Raw genomic sequence first — 17,648 nt, forward strand, 5'->3', positions numbered from 1 at the left:
CCGCCGCCGGTGATAATCGACGAAAGATGAAAAATAGTTGAACTGAGTCTTCAGGGCACTTCTCAACGTGCAATTTGTGCGATTACTGGGCGTTCGCGTAATGCCATTGATCACATTAGTCATGCATGCCGAGACGAAGGTTGATGAACTGCCTACGCGGAGCGGTCGACCAAGGCTCACGGGTGACGATGGGCTCGTCGTCGTCGACCCGTTCCTTAATGCACGGGAAATACGTGACCTCTAGGGCCCTGGGGTGCGACGAGGGCTCAACGAAGCAGGAACTGCGTGGCGGCTCAGAAGCTGCATTAACCGCCAGGCAGCGCCTCAACTTTGCGCAAGCGGTGCAGCGCTGGACGGCAGCCGACCGGAGGGAGGCCGTATTCCCTGACGAGAATACTTTCTCCAGTCGGTGGGACCAGCAACGGAAGGTCCGTTTAACTGCAGGCGTTGGAAACCGTCTCTCCAAGGCCGAGTATCCAGAAGAGTGACTTCTCGTTGAGACCAGTTACACAACGTCCGCATGGCACTATGCGTTACGTATACTCAGAACAATTGCGTGTTTAATATTGTCACGCGCCTTCGTAGACGGAAGCAGATCAACGGTTGGGCGGATCGGTAGAGGAGAAAGAGAAGGAAGGAAGGGCAGAAGGACGCTCGTAGGCTTCGTTGCGCTCCTGCTTCGATCGATCCCTCTGTAAATAAACCCCCATGCTTGCTAAGCACGTAACAATATTGCTTCTTCATCCTGAGAAGTTTTCTTTCGGTACCTTTGGAAAGGCTTAAACCTTAGCACGTGTCAGAGAGTTCCCCGCTGACCTTAAAACACTCATCGGCCATAAGTAACTTTGCTCCAAAAACAACTTGAAATTATCAGTATCACATATGCTCACTTTCGGAGCTTAAAATCAGGGCTTCCCATGTTGACAGTCCGTCATTACGGGCGCTGTATTTCACCTTCTTTTTCGAAAATGATTCCTTAGCCAGTTCACGTTGGCTTGTAAAAAAAAAATTGTCAGTATGCTTGATGTTGAAGATAGGAAATATAAGAATCTTTTATCGAAGACATTTGCAATCTATATTAACGCTTTCATTGGCCTAGAGAGATCGTGTGTTACTCGGTTTGCTTTTCCTCTTTACGTCTTTCTCCGCCCTCCTGTTTTGCAGATATACACCAGAGTAAACGACGGATGTCCTGTCAAGTGGCAGGTGCGCTGTCAGTGTATGGGATGCCATAAGCAAGGATGGCATGGGCCCCTTTCGCGCATCGAAGGCCGCTTCAACGCCTCGGCGTACAGTACGTGGTACTGTGCGCTTTCAAGAGGAGTTGGTCCCCTACGTGCTCGGTGGCCCCTTCAGCGATGACTGCTTCTTTTTCCAGCATGATCGTAGCCCTGTTCACACAGCTCGCCTCGTGGTGGGCACACTGCTGGAAGAGCTGGGCATCCGCACGCTGGAGTGACCTCCAGTAGGTGCAGATCTTAACCCCATAGAAAACGCGGGGGGAGGGGCTGATCCAGAAGCAACTTGCAGCCCGCGATGTACGCACGGCTACAGCTGATCAACTGTGGAGTGCCGTGAGACGAGAATGGCAGACTCTTCGTGCTCGCCCCGGCGTTGCGTCATCACTATATGATGCCACAACGGCGAGCAGTAGAGCATGTTGTTCTCTTACTTCATTTTTTTAAAATCCTAACTGCGCTAAGACAGCGTGGTCTCCCGGAACAGGAAAAAAAAAAAACAAACCTAAAGCAAGTTTCAGTGTCGCATCTTAGTCACGTACACATGCACTACTGATCGCCGTTTATTTTGCGAACAGATATTGCAGCAGGGCGTGTGTCCTAGTGATCGGAACAGCGCAGCAGACGACACCCTCCCTTCGCGCGCGTCCGCAAACTCTCGCCGTGTTGCACGTTTATCGCCGTTTATAGGGCGCTGACAAGCAGTTTTCTGCCGGCGCTGGCGCTATCTTGTTACAAATCAGGAAGGCTGTACTGTAGCTATATTAAACATTGAAGGTATACTAGAGCGGATCTTTAAAACACGTTGTCACATTCATAAAACCTTGAGTTGTTTGAATGGTTTTAGTGATTTAATGAATCAGAGTGGTTAATCTAAAGTTTCAAGTTTTCGTGGAAACAAAACAAACAGTCATTCCCTTTTTAAGTGTGTCGCACGACTGAAACAGAATGCTGCCCTTCGGCTTCGTGCTGCACGCAGGAACACTCCTTTATTTTTTCCAGTTTTACCCAAGAGTGGATGTAAGCTTCTTGAGAGCACTGTCGCACATCGGGATTCTTACAGACCTGCGGGATTACCTGACGCTCATTCCTAACAAAACTGAATATACCGGGCGTTTTTTAACTGTTCACAGAACATCATTTTAAACGCTGCGAGAGTTACATCGGTACGGTCTGTGCAGGTGGGTTGTACAGTAAGGCGAACATATGTACATGATAGAGCTCAGAGATGAAACGATCAATCAACTAAAATTAACTAATCAACTTTTTTATTTTTGATTTCAAAGGTCAACATTATGTTAAGAAACTGAAGGCTGTCTAAATGAAACCTGAGTCCAGCTTTTACATTTTGTTCGTCGGCAATGCGTTTCGAAATATTTAACATCAAAAATACGCATTTTTTTCGTTTGCTTCCCGCAAAGCGCACATTTAAAATGGCGTCGCTGGGTGTAGTTTTGTCGCGGAAATCACGTTAACTTCTTCGACGGCAGAAATAGACAAACGGCGTCCGTATTTGCTGTATTTGAAGTGCGAGCGGCGCCATCTTAAAATTGTGCATTGCGGAAGCCGAACTTTACGAGCTTTTTAGCTCGTAAATTTCAATTTACGCAATGCACAATGCTTGTTTTTGACTTTAAATATTTTGAAATGCATTGCCGATAAAGAAAATTTAAAACTTGACTTAGCTTTTATGTTGATGGCCTTCAGTTTGGTGATATAACGTTGGGCCTTTAAATCAAAAGTAATAGTTGATTAGGTAATTTTAAATAATTAATCGTTTAATCACTGAGCTCTATGAAGTACCTAATGTCCGCCCTGCTGTGCAATCCACCTGCATAGACCGCAGCGACGTATTTCTCGCAGGCTTTAAAATACCGATCTGCGAACAGTTAAAGAACAGCGCCCTGTATGTGGCCTTTTTTAAACCCTCCGTTTAAATCCCACAAGTGGTGATTGACAGACCAAGTGAATGAAACAAAAAAAAAAATATTCTGAATATGCGCCCGCCAGCGTCGCTGGCCGCTGTTCCTATCGGAAAAAAGAACAGCGTCTGCAGCCGGTACTGCGCGCCTATCGGTTGCGCAGTGTGACGAGTGTTGCTTGCGTCTCTCGGTCGACACGTAAGAGCTCCATATGGCATTCCATGGCCACCAACATGTTCCAGGCCCGCTGCACCTCGCATCTGCACCCGCGGGAAGTGACCGGGCTGTTTGTTTGCAGATGTGCACAGGTCCCCGCTAATGGACTCAAGATGGCGCCATATGCTCTGCCCTCCCAAGTCGGTGCCGGCGGCAGCGTTTCTTCGTCGGCCGGGACTGATGCGCGTCTAAATTTGCCCCAGCCCGGTGCTTCCCTTCACGAGCGCCCACGGGCGGCTCGAGGATGCGTCTGTTCTCTGGCTGTCGTCTGCTTTCGCCCGCAGTTCTTTTTACCGGAGCGCACAGGGCTGTCTGGTTCAACATGCAGAAGAGCTGGGCTGGCCTTAACCGGCTCTTACGGGGCTTCTCCGTAAATAGGCGAGACTTTGAAATGCTCACGGACCAAGCGCTTTCATTCCACACTCCCAGACAGATGGCGTCAGCAGTGAAGAAAAAAGGTTAGTACTGCGCGAATTAGACACGACCAGAGAACGGGGACAAACACGACCACACAGGCGCAGTTTACTTCCAACTGTTTATTCGAGACCGAAAGGCAAACGCTATATACGGGATGAACCTAGGCCCATGACCATCACTGTCATTCACACAAGTCCTGAATAAAATCTAGACCACATTGATCAAATTGTTGCGTTGCAGAAGGGCCGATAAACCACAGAGCACTCAGTCAGCATGTCCCCAGACACTCCATATCAAGAAATTGAAAATAAGTAAGCAACCTAACAATCAACCTGAGTAAAGAGGGTGAAAAATACGCGAAATGAGAATGCAGGTGATCCAACCGACAACAACAGTAAAAACTATGAAAACGAGTCAATAACCATGGTGTCAATAACCATGGAGTCAATAACCATATGGAAAAACCAGCATGAGAGCATGGAAACAACAAAGAACACGTGTAAAGGTGAAGATTAAAACCAGGTAAAAGAATGGAATTGTTCCTCAAGTTTGTTCCGGTTCTCCTGTCGTGTCTAATTCGCTCAGTACTAACCTTTTTTTCTGCAATTAACCAACTAGCCCGCAAGAACGTTCTACTTCGTCAGCAGTGACCAGTTTACTTATATTTTCAGAAGCTGCGTTTTGTTGTGTTTGACTGGCTATAGTGGCGTGGGAACATCCTAGGCCCGCTTGCACAAACGCGAGCCTCCAAGTCCAGACTGAAATCCGAATCTCGTCTTATTATAACCTAAGATGAGCCTGGACTTCCCTGCAGACGTAGTGTGCTTGCACGAACCGAAAAATCTGAACAACTGTCGAGACTTATTTCAGACGGTAGGTACTTTTAGTACCTAGGCCGGAAATTTAGCCGCCGACAAGGAACGAGATGGGGAATCGGCCGGAAGTCGGTTGTGAGGGCGACGGACGTTCGCGCTGTCCAATAGATAACCGCTATTTAATGTCAACATCCGGATACACTCCCGCGCTTTTTGAACACTGATAGCTGAACCGTGACCATGGCGGCTCCCATCAATCTCAACCGAGCCGCTACCGCCGCGAGTAACAAACTACTCGTCTTCGTGAGGATTGTTGACAGGCGTTCCCACAAAATCTGGAAAGCGGTGCCAGCCTGTCGTTGCTGCCTCTGAAAGTGCGTCGGCATCGCCTTTGTACATCTATATGCGTTTCGCTGAGCCGGTCGGCTTTTCGGGACCCGTTGGTATGCCCCGTCCTCTGGCTTCGGCGCCGCCGCGGCTCATCCACGGCGTCTTCTAGCCGCGCCCGCACTGACCGTACGCTACGCTTAATTCTTCTCAGTCAAGCGCGACCGTCCAGACCCGTCTCGCCTGGCGGTGATGACCCTTCATACCTAGACGAACCAGGGGGGCGGCCGGCGTATGGCGGTTTCGACAGAGTCACTGCTCGTGTCTCCCACGCTCAGCCGCATTAACTGTCGCCGCAAAACGGGGACCTCTGAGAGTTACGGAAAAAATGTCCCCTCTCCTTCCCTCTAGCTTTGCCGTCGCCTTGGCCCGCCTGCCTCAGCCTGCATGCACGCTTCTTCCCGACACACCGACGGGGATTAACAAGGAAGTTGCCGCTTCTGGACGCGGGGCCGTCGGAAAAAGACGGATGGTCCGAACAAATCCGCGGGCATCCACCGATCCCTTACAGCGAACAATGCAAAACGCTCAGAAAGTAACCTCTGCACAGGGACTTGGTCGGCAGTTTGCAGAACCAAAAGCAACAGCATGCTGCAGTAATCCCTGCATAGCTCTCGGAAGCCGGTTGACTCACAGTCGCAGGAATTAAGTCCATACCCTTTTCCTACCCTTGGTATCAGTATCACCGCTCTCCGTCCCGAAGCTTCTCCTCCTCCCCACTGGGCCTTTAAATTTAAGCTGCAAACCAAACTGCCCCCTGTCGCCCTTGAAGAAGCAGCGGAGCCGGGTTCAAACGTCGGGATACCCACGCACGAACTTCACGCATTCGAGATTTTCGAGACGCTTTTGTGCGCACGTCAACGGCCAGCAAGCATGGACAGCCAGCCAGCAAACGCATGAAAAGTGCACACTGGTCAGAAGATGAGAAATTGGACTTAGTTCGTCTCGTCGGTGAGCAAAGAACGCCACTATTCGCCAAATTTAATTCCTCCATCACTCGAAAAAAACGCGAACAGGCATGGGCAGGCTTGACTGATATACTGAATTGCAGGCATCGAGTCCAAAGAGACGTTAAAGAATGTAAAAAACAATGGCAAAACCTGAAGCAGCAATTGAAGACTGCACTGCAGTGGGCACGCCAGCACGACCGGCAAACTGGTAAGTAAAAAGTTTACCTACTCTTTTCTTCGATAGAACAATCGGACTGTGCACTCAGGTGGTTATCAGTTTTGTCCACCTCAGAATATCTCGATGGCAACTGTGAACAGGCGCAATATTTTTTTGGCGCAGCGGCATTTAAAGACAGCGCTCAACTAGGTAGATCAAATGCCCAATGCTTTCTTTGATCATCACGTCCTTTGTAGCACGCACCTTCACCCTTGCCACTAGAACATGCACTGTTAACCGCGACAAATTTGGTTTCAGCGCCGTAAATATGCGCGATGCTTGGACAAGGCGTGAAAGAGGGTGGTGTGTCAGGCTGTCGCGCGTACAATGTTTTAGCGGAATGTGCAGCAAAAAAAAGTAAGCATGATAAGTTCACCGAAAAGCATAGTTGCTACCATTTCGTATTTTGTTATGTTGCTGTTTCCTATTCAAATGCTTACGCTGCACGCGGACAGCCAGTGATGTATACAGATAGCAACTTGATTGCGTTTTATTTGCCTTGTTCTGCAAGCACACGTACAGTTGCATCGTGCGTACTCCCATAACATACCTCATGTGAAAAAACAGAGCATAATAAATACACCTTTAGCAAGAACAGGAAAGGGAAAATTTATTTTGCGCGGAAGCAAGTCCATCAAGCATTCATTGCCAAATATGTCGGTAAGAAAACATTAGAAAACAGTAATACAATGTTTGTATCTGCAATGAATGCAGGAGCAACATGAAGCATCTGATAATTCACAGAAAATCAATATTTGCAATTTTGACATGGCGCACAGAGTATACTGATAAGAGTACATACTGAATTAACTTTTCGTGACAGTGTTTCAGCTGGATACAAAGTAATGCATTTTTTATAAAGGTGCATTCATGTGCATGTTCTATACTGAATCTCACTGCAGTATTTTGTGATGCAAAAAGATATTACAGCCACTATGCACTGCTTTTCTTGGTGGAAAAGGACTGATGACTGTCTTAATGAATGTTCGCAGGTGCCGGCCGGAATGAGCACGAGATTCCAGCCCTGCTGGAATCAGTCAGGGATGTCCTCGGGCCTCAGAACCCCATGCTTGTGGGCCTGTCAGGAGGCATAGACCTGAGCGAGTGAGAATTCTTTGTTTGCTCCAAGCAGCAGTGAACATGGGTGTATTGTTATAATCAAGCAATCACTGTAGAGCACAAAATTCCAGCAATCATGATAGCAGTCTTCGCAGTTTGCTTGCAAAGAACACTAGGTGGAAGAAACATTCGAGGCCCACATGCTTCCATGTGATGCCTTACGAAACCGCAAGCAGCACACTGGCAAGCTAAGTCTCTGCAAAGTACACAGCCACTGCTTCTGTTAATTAGTAACGCAAACATGTTGTGATCTCAACGACATTGCCATGCTCTTGTACAGGTGATGTCGTCTGGATGCTGATTATGCTAGGCTCCAGTAGAGGTGACACTACAGTGCAGCTAGCAGACTCCATTTCACAATCTCTAGCTTCGCAGTGAACAGGAGCAAAATCAGCACTGGGAGGATGGTTTACTTGGCTCAGCCGCAGCTGCAGTGCCCCAGGCACTTGAGAGAAAGGGTGTACATCACACTACGTACATACTAATGCTTTGAAAGCTCGATATTTCGAACGGAAGTAATTCAAACTTTTGGATAATTTGAACCATACTGCTTGACCCTTCCTGGCCCTCCGTCATGTTTGATTACAACAAAAGGTAATGGCTGATGCCTTCTGGAAAGAGAAGCAGAAGGTGAACATTCAACTGGAACTTCGGTTAATTTGAAATGTGGTGGCATCGATGTGTGGTTCTTGATTTAATGAGCTTTTACTTCACATTAGTTATGTTTTATAAAGAAGCTGAAGTTCCTTCATTTTGCTATGTCGCACAGTTCAGTAAACAAAGCATAGTCGGTTAATGGCAGAGAATGACGAAGAGTGCAACAACAATCAGCAGACAAGAAGTGGAAAGATGAGGAAACTGCTCTCTCCTGGCTGTTATTGCATTGTTTACCATTCTCTGCTCTGCAAACAGACAGGCAGCTTTCTCTAATGACAGAAATATACTGACAACTTAGTCAGCTGGAATTCATATTAGTGAACGTCACCACTAAGAAAGCTTGTCTTATCTGCACAGGGGCACCACAGGCAACCAGCAGGTGCTGTCATGTGATGCAGTTGTGCCAGGGCCATCTGGACAGCAGACCACAAACACTGGCACTGACTCCACAGAGTACTACACCAATTATATGACATGTTCCTGATGCCGTCGACGAGGACACATTTTACGCTGCTGCTGAGGTACCAGCAGAAGACATAGGCACTGTCGTCACAGCTGCTTATGTGCTAGTAAGCCCACTATCCTTCAACAGCACACAGTCAGATGCAGAGGATGCCCAGACAGCCACAGCAGCAGGTGAAGAAGCTTCTACACACAACGGCCACCAGCTGCAGGACCAGCCGACAGTGAACGAGGCTGCACCTATCAGCAGTAGCAGTCACTAGCAGAAACACACCACACCAGTCAGCAGCACACGGCAGCCATCAGCACCAGCAACAGGACAGCCTGCAGCCCTGCCGGTGGCAGTCACAGTCAATGCAGCAGGCTGGGCACCTACAGGAGGTGATCCAACTTAATCGTGAGAATGTTGAGCTAGAGACAGCTTCTCTACAGGCACAAAAAGGGCAGCTGAGACTGTTCAGGCAACAGCACAGACTGCAGCAGATGCAGTAACTAAGATGGTGCATGCAGCCGAACGTTTCATTAAGTTTAACGACGCATCTGTTAAAAAAATTTAAAAGTTTGGCTGCCTAGCTGATGCACTAACAGAACTGACACAGGTCCAGACAGAACGTGCGAAGATAGATTTATAAAACGCCAAACAAAAGCACATGGAGCACCAGAGCTCACAAACTTTCTGTACTTAGAAACTTGGCACTGGGGGCCTTGGCGAGCATCATTACATTTGAAGTGTTTAGCTATAATGTTTTACTTGTACCTCTCCTATGCATGTCCTTTTTTTAATGTGTGCAGCACTCTCTGTTCATCATGACTGACCGACTCGCCCAACAATGCATTCTCTTAAGTACTTTAATGTTGATTGTACAGCATGTGCAACCGAAGCGGTGGCCTTGTGGTAGAGTATCCGCTGGGTACGATCCCCTGCGCCGCCGGGTACCCACCAGTTTTTTGATGGGTACAAGATTTCCCCCGGCCTGGTGCTCGGTTCTTCAGGGGTAAGATGCTTGGGAAAAGGGTCCTGGACCAAACCGTTGCCTTAACGGATCAGAGATAAGTTCCGCTGTCAAGCAACCCTTAATCCACCGCGTGCGGTAAAAGCCCATTTGTGGCTCTTTTTTTACGGTTTGGTCCAGGACCCTTTTCCCAAGCATCTCACCCCAAAGGAGCCGAGCAGCAGGCCAGGGGAAATCTTGTACTTATTAGAAAACCGGTGGGTACTCGGCGGCACTGGGGATCGATCCCAGCACCTCCTGAATGCGAGGCAGATGCTCTACCACAAGGTCACTGCTTCGGTTTTACTTGTACCTCTCCTATGCATGTCCTTGTTTATATGTATTGCACACATATAAAAAAGGACGAGAAAGGTACACATCAAGCGCTTGTTGTATATCCTTCTCGTCCTTGTTTACATGTGCGCAGCACCCTTTGTTCATCATGTCTGACCGACTCGCCCAACAATGCATTCTCTTAAGTACTGCATAATGTTTATTGTTGAACATGTGCAACCTCAGCAGATATTTTCACCCGTAGTTGCTCTGTGATTTAAGTAGACAAGTTTCCACTGTGCATTTCATGCACAGTGGAAACTTGGGACGTTAAACCCCCACAAGCCAAACGGGATGCTGGGAGGGATGCTGCAGCGAAAGGCGGCGGAAATTTCGACCGCCTGGGGTTCTTTAACGTGCACTGACATCGCAGAGTACACGGGCCTCTAGATTTTCGCATCCATTGAAATTCCACTGCCGCCGCCGGGATTGAACCCGCGTCTTTCGGGTCAGCAGCCGAGCGCTATAGCCACTGAGTTACCGCGGCGGCTTGTGATATGTTTTGACAGTAAAATAAGTTACTTACGTGCAATAGGGATCACAGCTTGCTTGGCCCTGCTTTGCCATGAAATATACTTCCTTTAAAGAAAAGATATGCAGAGTGAGTTGGGTGGGAAGCATGTGTCAATACTAGCATATGTAATGACCATTACTGCTAGTTCTAAGTTTTTTGTTTGCTCCCATGTATTCATTGCCTCCCGAGAAATTATTCTCCTCGCGTAACGGCGTATGATAAATTTAGAATCACTTAGTATAGTATCAGCATTCGTGATAATGATGGCAAGGGCGATAGACTGCCTGTTCTGCCGTTTCTGAGGCTCGTTTTAGTAGTGCCGGAGACTATCAGTCTGACTTTTGTGTCCATCGCCGATGGTGCGAACGCTTTTTTCTGTGGGTTTTCTGCGACATCTGCATATAGCACTTATTCATGTTAGATTTACATTCTGTGTAGAGCTTTTGCCGTAGCTTTCCTTCTCTCATCATGGTGAGCAGACATTCTTAGGTAGTGGCGCGACTAGTATTGCCTGAGCGATGCGTTTAGGCATTTGTGTCCTGATGTCTAGTGGTGGCAGCTTGATGCCTATTCCTAGGCGATTAAATATGGCCCTTCCTGCTTTGGTGTGGGAAAGCAGACCTCATTGCATTGTTTAGTGTGCTTCCTTAATCTCATCTAGGGTGTTGTGTACTCCTAGGCCCAGCAGTCTGTCGGCAGAGGTATACTTCGGTAGCCTTAACACAACCTTGTATGCGTGTCAAATTATACCCTCTAGTTTGGCTTTATCATTGCTAATTTCAGGTATGGGAATGCGCACACAAGCCTGCTTAGTACAAATGCTTGTACTGTTCTGCACAGTTCTTTCTCCTTCACTCGTGTCCTTTTGTTACCAATTTGTCTTATTAGTCTTACTGTCATGTTGGCGGTTGTCTTTAGTCTTTATAATGTCTCTTGTCCTTCCTGTTTGACTGAAGGAAGAGTCCAAGGATTCTTACCGCCGTATTCAAGAACGACACTTAAGCTGTAAGTACGACTTAAGTGACTCTCCGGTGCTTAAAGCATTTCATAAACAGCACTTTCACTTAAGTCACGATCAAAGGCGCACTTATCGACCCGACAACTTAAGCTAGGCTCTCTGCTAGCTTAAGTGACACTTTCCGCATTTCGACATGGCCGAGTCCTACCGCAGTTTTTCGGACTTCGTCAACTTCTGTGCTCGCGCCGCCGAAATCGCCGAGGACAGAGCGTACAGGTACGCGCGCGCTCCGCGGCCAGTGCTCAGGGATCGGCAAAACCCCATGGACATATACAACGATGCCGAATTCTTGAGCAGGTACCGCTTCTCGAAGCAAGCGGTGCTGGAGCTGCTTGGGAGGCTTCCGTTGCGCGCCAACACCGACGAACGCGGTCTCCCGGTGCCGCCGCTGCTTCAGCTGCTCGTGGCCTTGCGGTTCTACGGCGCGGGGACCTTTCAGATCGTCACCGGTGATCTTGTGAACGTGTCTCAACCGACAGTGTCGCGGATCATCGCGCGCATATCGCACATGATAGCCGAGACATTGTTCGCGGAGCTCGTGAAGTTCCCGAGCGCCGCCGAAGCCCCGGGAGTTATGGAGGAATTTTACGCAGTGGCGAAGTTCCCTGGCGTGACCGGCTGCATCGACTGCACCCACATCCCCATAAAGAGTCCGGGAGGAAATGATGCAGAAGTCTTCCGCAACAGGAAAGGATACTTCTCCATCAATGTTCAGGTAAGTTCTGCGACAAAAAAAAAATTATGTTCGGCGAACTGAGAAAAAATAATGTTCAGTATTCGGCGGGAGGCACCATTTAATGCTTCGGAATGCCCTTCGCACTATAATCGGTTCCAAGGTATTGAAGTATTGAGCTAATGACTGCATGTCAGCCACCCTTCGATACCATACTTGGAGAAGCCAGCATTTCAGTTGCCCTGGCGCAAACAGGGTCGAGGCTGCCTTACTACCGTAATTGTATTTTTAATTTTCTCTTCTCCTCGCGTTATATTAGTATTGATAACATAAATTCGTAATTTCACCATCGTTACGTTGTTGCTGCTGATAATCACAACAATAACAGCATAACAAAAGAATATGTTGCTACTAACAAACAGTTCTGTGAAAAATGTTTAAATCGGCGATTTTTCCTGGATTTGCAGCTGAGTACAGGCCGTAGGAATATTGTGTTGTATGCAAACTTAATTCCTATTTTTGAGTAGAGTAAGCTTTGACAATAATTACCTGGTCCTATTTCATCACAAATAAGCCTTCGTTTTAACTGTTTTCAATGCAGAGGTAACCTATTACAGTAGTGAGTTGTTTTGCATATGTAGCACATGCCTTCAGTAATGACAGGCATGAAAATAACATAACAGTACGAGACAAGTGTGCATTGTTGCTGCAACTTTTTTATGCAGTGTCCACGAATATAAATTGCTCAAAACAAGCAGTGTTGATGTTATATGCAAGTGATTTACACAAGCACACATTTTTATTCAGCTGCCCTACACTATTTCCTTCCATATTCCAGAATAACATTCTCGCCGCAGTGCAGGTCAAGTCGATCTTACTCGTGCTAATTTATTTATTTTTCAGGCAATCACAGGTCCCAAACTTCAGTTTCTGGACCTCGTTGCCAGCTGGCCCGGTTTGGCTCATGACAGCCGCATTTTTGATAACAGTCGGGCCAGGGTGCAGTACGAACAGGGGGACATTCCCGGCATCCTCCTTGGTGACATGGGCTATGCATGCAGGCCATACCTGATGACTCCTTTGAGAGATGATGTTCTACCAGGAAGTCCACAGCACAAGTAAGTTCAAGCTGTAGTTTTATCAAAGGTAAAGGCAGCTCTCAATAAAGAAAACGTTTATTTTCTACAGGTATAACAAGTCACAAATAAGAACGCGATGCAGCATCGAGCGAACCTTCGGGGTGTGGAAGAAAAGGTTTCCATGCCTCGACATGACACTACAAATCAAGACGGCCACGGTGCCTATCGTGATTACGGCATGTGCGGCGCTGCACAACTTGGGCCGGCTGCTCAAGGACCCCGTCCCACCCGCTCTACTGTACGATGCCACTCGTGATTGTACTGCGCCTGTTCCTGTCTCTAGAGCAGCCCAGCTGCCAGCCACAGTGCCACTAGTGGATTCGGCAAGTGGTTTTAGAACTAGAGACAGGATCATTGCCCAGCACTTTCACTGAGGGGCATCATCATGCTGGACATACAACTTGCAGAAGTAATGTGTGAAGGACAACTATCTTTTTCCTTGCCTTGTTTCTACATAAAAATCTACATCCTAGCCTTCCCTTCAAGAGTTCACTATTACCCATGAAATATTGTTTCTTGTTGCATTGCACATGTTTCAAATATTTCTTAAAATTGGTATAAAAATTTTAAATTGTGGTGTTTAATGCCCTGATATGACATGAGTTATAAAAGAGGCTCTAATGGAAGGCTTGGGAATAATTTAGAACAACTGGAGTCGTTTAACATGCGCCGACATGGAATAGCACGACATACGCATTGTGCACTTCTCTGGTTCTTGCATTTTCGCCCTTATTACCTGCGAAAAAACTGTTTCTCTTGCACCTGTGTATTTCTGCTTTCACAATATTAGTAGTGTTGTGCTGAGACTGTACTGTATCATTTTCTGTATCATAATGTATCATATTGTACTGTATCATATTTCACTGATTTTTTCATGCACTGTTGCACTACACCAGTTTTTATTTCCTTATTTGTTGTTGTGTCCGCCAGGTAGTTACGCGCAGTGACCGAATGCTCAGCGAGTGCTACCTTGGCCGACTAACAGCTGGGCGCCCCCTGCAGCTGTAGTGAACATTGTGCTGTGCGCGTTTTTATTGCTTCACCATGAACTAATCACGTGCGCAACCTGTACATATTTATTATTGTGTAAATAGTTTTTGTGTACATTACCTCTCCCCCCCTATCCTCTCTTCCTGTCCCCTCACCTCTTTCATTTCATTTCTCCATTCTGCCTACTATCGTTCATTTCTGCTGGCCCAACTCAGGTGCTTCAGTATCGATGGTAGGCTAGCAAAAATATTTTCCTTTCTTTTTTTATTATTATTATTTTAATAAACCACTTAATTACTTACTTGCTTGTTGTACATTTGTAAATGATCCACCGAGCGTCCGGTTCAATCCATCAGACTTTTACAGCCTCGGCGGCATATGATTACGTATGCACCATAATTCTTCCTGCTTCTAATAAATGCTAATTTCATCCAAATTGCTTAGCGAAACCCTCTAAGGACATATAGATTTCAAGCAAGGCAGGAATCGCTGATTAGCATGCACCTACACCCTGCCACACAGCTACAAAAAATTATGGTCAGTGACTACATTCCTTCACTTCGATTGCAATACCTGACCACAGAAAGCTTTGTTGAACTCTTGAGTATGTAAATTGTTGAACAAAGCACGGATAAGTTATGACGAAGATATGGCGAATCATGCAACTCACTGTGCACACAGCTGCCTCCAAGAAACCTTCAAGTTTAAATGTCACTTGGAAGAACGGGCAGCTGGAGCCTAGATTTTGTTGTTTAAAAACACATGTGCCAGCACTTAGAAAAACCTACTCACTGTGCACATCCATGAGTGGTGCCGGAAAATTAGGAGGTTAGACACAAGCGGTTTTTGCAAGCCACTAGCTCAAGCCCCTAATTTCAAGTGACCTCCCGGACATACAGCTTCTATGTTATGGATATGAGAAAATGCCAGTGCAAAGCTTTGTATCACACAAAATTGCATTCGTTGCGGCCAAAGGTACCAAAGTGTGAAAAGGACATTGTTCTATCTTTCTAACGGCCAACTGAAACATAAATTCATCCCGGTACAAGGACCAAGCCTATGACTACTGCCCGTTGGGGCAGTTGCTCTAGAAACCAAGCTAATCAGGATGGCTAGCAGATGCCAGTGCAAGACTGAACTGGTCAACTTGGAAATAAGAATGGGGAAATGACGCGGTTGTCCTCGGTGAAGGCTGGCAATATGGGTCCAGTAATGTTGGCAATGGTAATCAATGAACCTCTCAAGTGGCATATCAGTGAAGAAACAGCCCAGCAATGGTCTGTTTTCACTGATTCAAAAGCAGCCCTCCAAGCGCTACAATCTGCTCGTCATGGGTTTCATGAACAACTTGTTGCCGAAATCCGAGAGCTCCACCACACAGCCACCAACAAAGGGCACGATATTGTTTACCATTGGCTGCAAGGACACAGCGGCATCACAGGCAACCACCATGCGGAGGAGACCGCGCGAACTGCTCACCACGAGGGTGATTGTGTGTCCATCCCCATCACGAGACCCGACGCAGCACTGTTGCGGGACATCATGCTTGCCGCGTGGAATTCAGGCCAATTCTCGCATTTGCCTTTAAAAACCTTAGACCCAGATCTAAAGCTTTGGCTTCCATCTGGCCTACCGCGATGTGAAGTGTTACGTTTCGCCTACAACGCGCGGTATAGCCGGCGCGGATGCAACGGACGCCGGGGCTTCGTTCAAAGTGGCGGTCATTTTGGGCCCGTTCATCGCTGCCGCAACGCCTCCCGCCAAACGCGTCCAGGCAGGTTTCAATGCCACGTGTCGTCGTGTGTGCGTGTGTGTGTGTGTGCATGTTGGTGCCCACGCTTGTCAAAGCGCGGCAGCCGGGGAGAGGAGCTCCCCAACTGGGAGGCGAGGAGGTCTGACCGGCGCCGGCCCGGCGGACGCGCCCGTCACGTCTGTACATGTCCGTGCGTCGCCGTCTTGTGCGACTCATCCCAAGCCGTTCCTTCTTGCCCTCGACTCCGAGGGTATAAAACGACAGCTGCGCCGGACGCCAAGGAGAGACTTCGATTTCTTCCTTCGAGTAACGTGGTCGCCCTGACCGGCTGCTCTTTTGCGATGCCAGAATAAACAAGTTGTTCTGTTGCCAGTCGACTCATCCTTTGCCGGGACCTTCGGATGTTTCCAGCTTTGCCCCAGGCCGCCAGCCCAACGCTACCCTTGGGGCTTGCAACCCATTTGCAACAACTGGTTGCCAGCGGTGAGATCCCGACAACGGAGGCCAGCAGCGAAGATATGCGGTCAACTGTATGCTGAGCAGCTCAACGACCATCCGGGAGCAGTGCAACGAGCCCTGTGTGATGACTGGTTGCCTGCAGCGGAACGACTGCGCTGAATTCTTGGCTGCGAGGTTTGGTGAGGGCGGGACTTTCTTCTTCTGAGTTTTGCCACGCTTTTGTTAGTGTCAGAAACAGAGCTGGTAATTGTGGTTGTCGTTGCTGCCGGGTTAGTTTGCGGCAAGACAATAGTAGGCAGTAGAGAAAGCAGCATTCGGAGCAGCCATGGATTTGAAGTCGTTGCGCAAACCGAAATTGCTGGAGCTTGCAAGAGAGTTGGGTCTGGATGTCTCAGACAAACTCAGAAAACCAGAACTGCTAAGGGCTATTCTTGAGTTGGAGGCTGAGGATGACGAGCTGTCGGAATGCCTTGAGACCATTGAGGAGAGGGAGCAAAAGGAGGAGCGCGAACGTAAAGAGCAAAAAGAGATAGACGAGCGCGAACGTAAAGAGCAAAAAGAGGAGCGCGAACGTAAAGAGCAAAAAAAGAAAGACGAGCGCGAACGTAAAGAGCAAAAAGAGAAAGAAGAGCGCGCTTTGGAAATGAAGCGTCTCGAGGTAGAGATGGAACGCGCTCGTAATGGAAGTCAGGCACACGGTGCAGGAGAACGAGTATCGTTCAAAATGACTGACCTGATGCGGCCGTTTAAGCTTGGAGAGGACATTGGTTTGCTCCTGGTTAACTTTGAGCGAACGTGCGAGAAGCAGGGGTTCTCTCGGGAAACGTGGCCACAGCGCTTGCTCACTTTGTTACCCGGCGAGGCGGCCGACGTAGTCGCTCGCTTGAAGACAGAGGAGGCAGAGGATTTCGACCAAGTGAAATCGAGTCTGCTAAAAAAGTACAGGCTGTCAGCGGAGGCGTTCCGTCGGAAGTTTCGGGAAAATGAAAAAGGCAGAAGTGAGTCATATACAGAGTTTGCCTACAGGCTTATGTCAAACATGCAGGAGTGGCTCAAAGAAGAGAAAGCGTTTGGTGACCACGAGAAAATTCTGCAGTGTTTCGGGCTGGAACAGTTTTATAGTCGGTTACCTGAGAACGTGCGGTACTGGGTCTTGGATAGGCCAGACGTTAGTACAGTGGCTAAAGCCGCCGAGCTAGCCGAGGAGTTTGTGACGCGTCGGGCTCGCGGAGCAAAGGACGGTCAAAAGGGTGAATTTGGCTCCAAGTCTGAGAGGCCGAAGTTCACACCCATGAGAGCAAGGGGGGACACACGTAGTGCGGATGCGAGTGAAAGCAGTCCGACCGAACGTAAGGAGACGGCGGCAGCCGAAGCCGA

Source organism: Amblyomma americanum, chromosome 6, assembly GCF_052857255.1.
Source record: "Amblyomma americanum isolate KBUSLIRL-KWMA chromosome 6, ASM5285725v1, whole genome shotgun sequence".
NCBI lineage: Eukaryota > Metazoa > Arthropoda > Arachnida > Ixodida > Ixodidae > Amblyomma > Amblyomma americanum.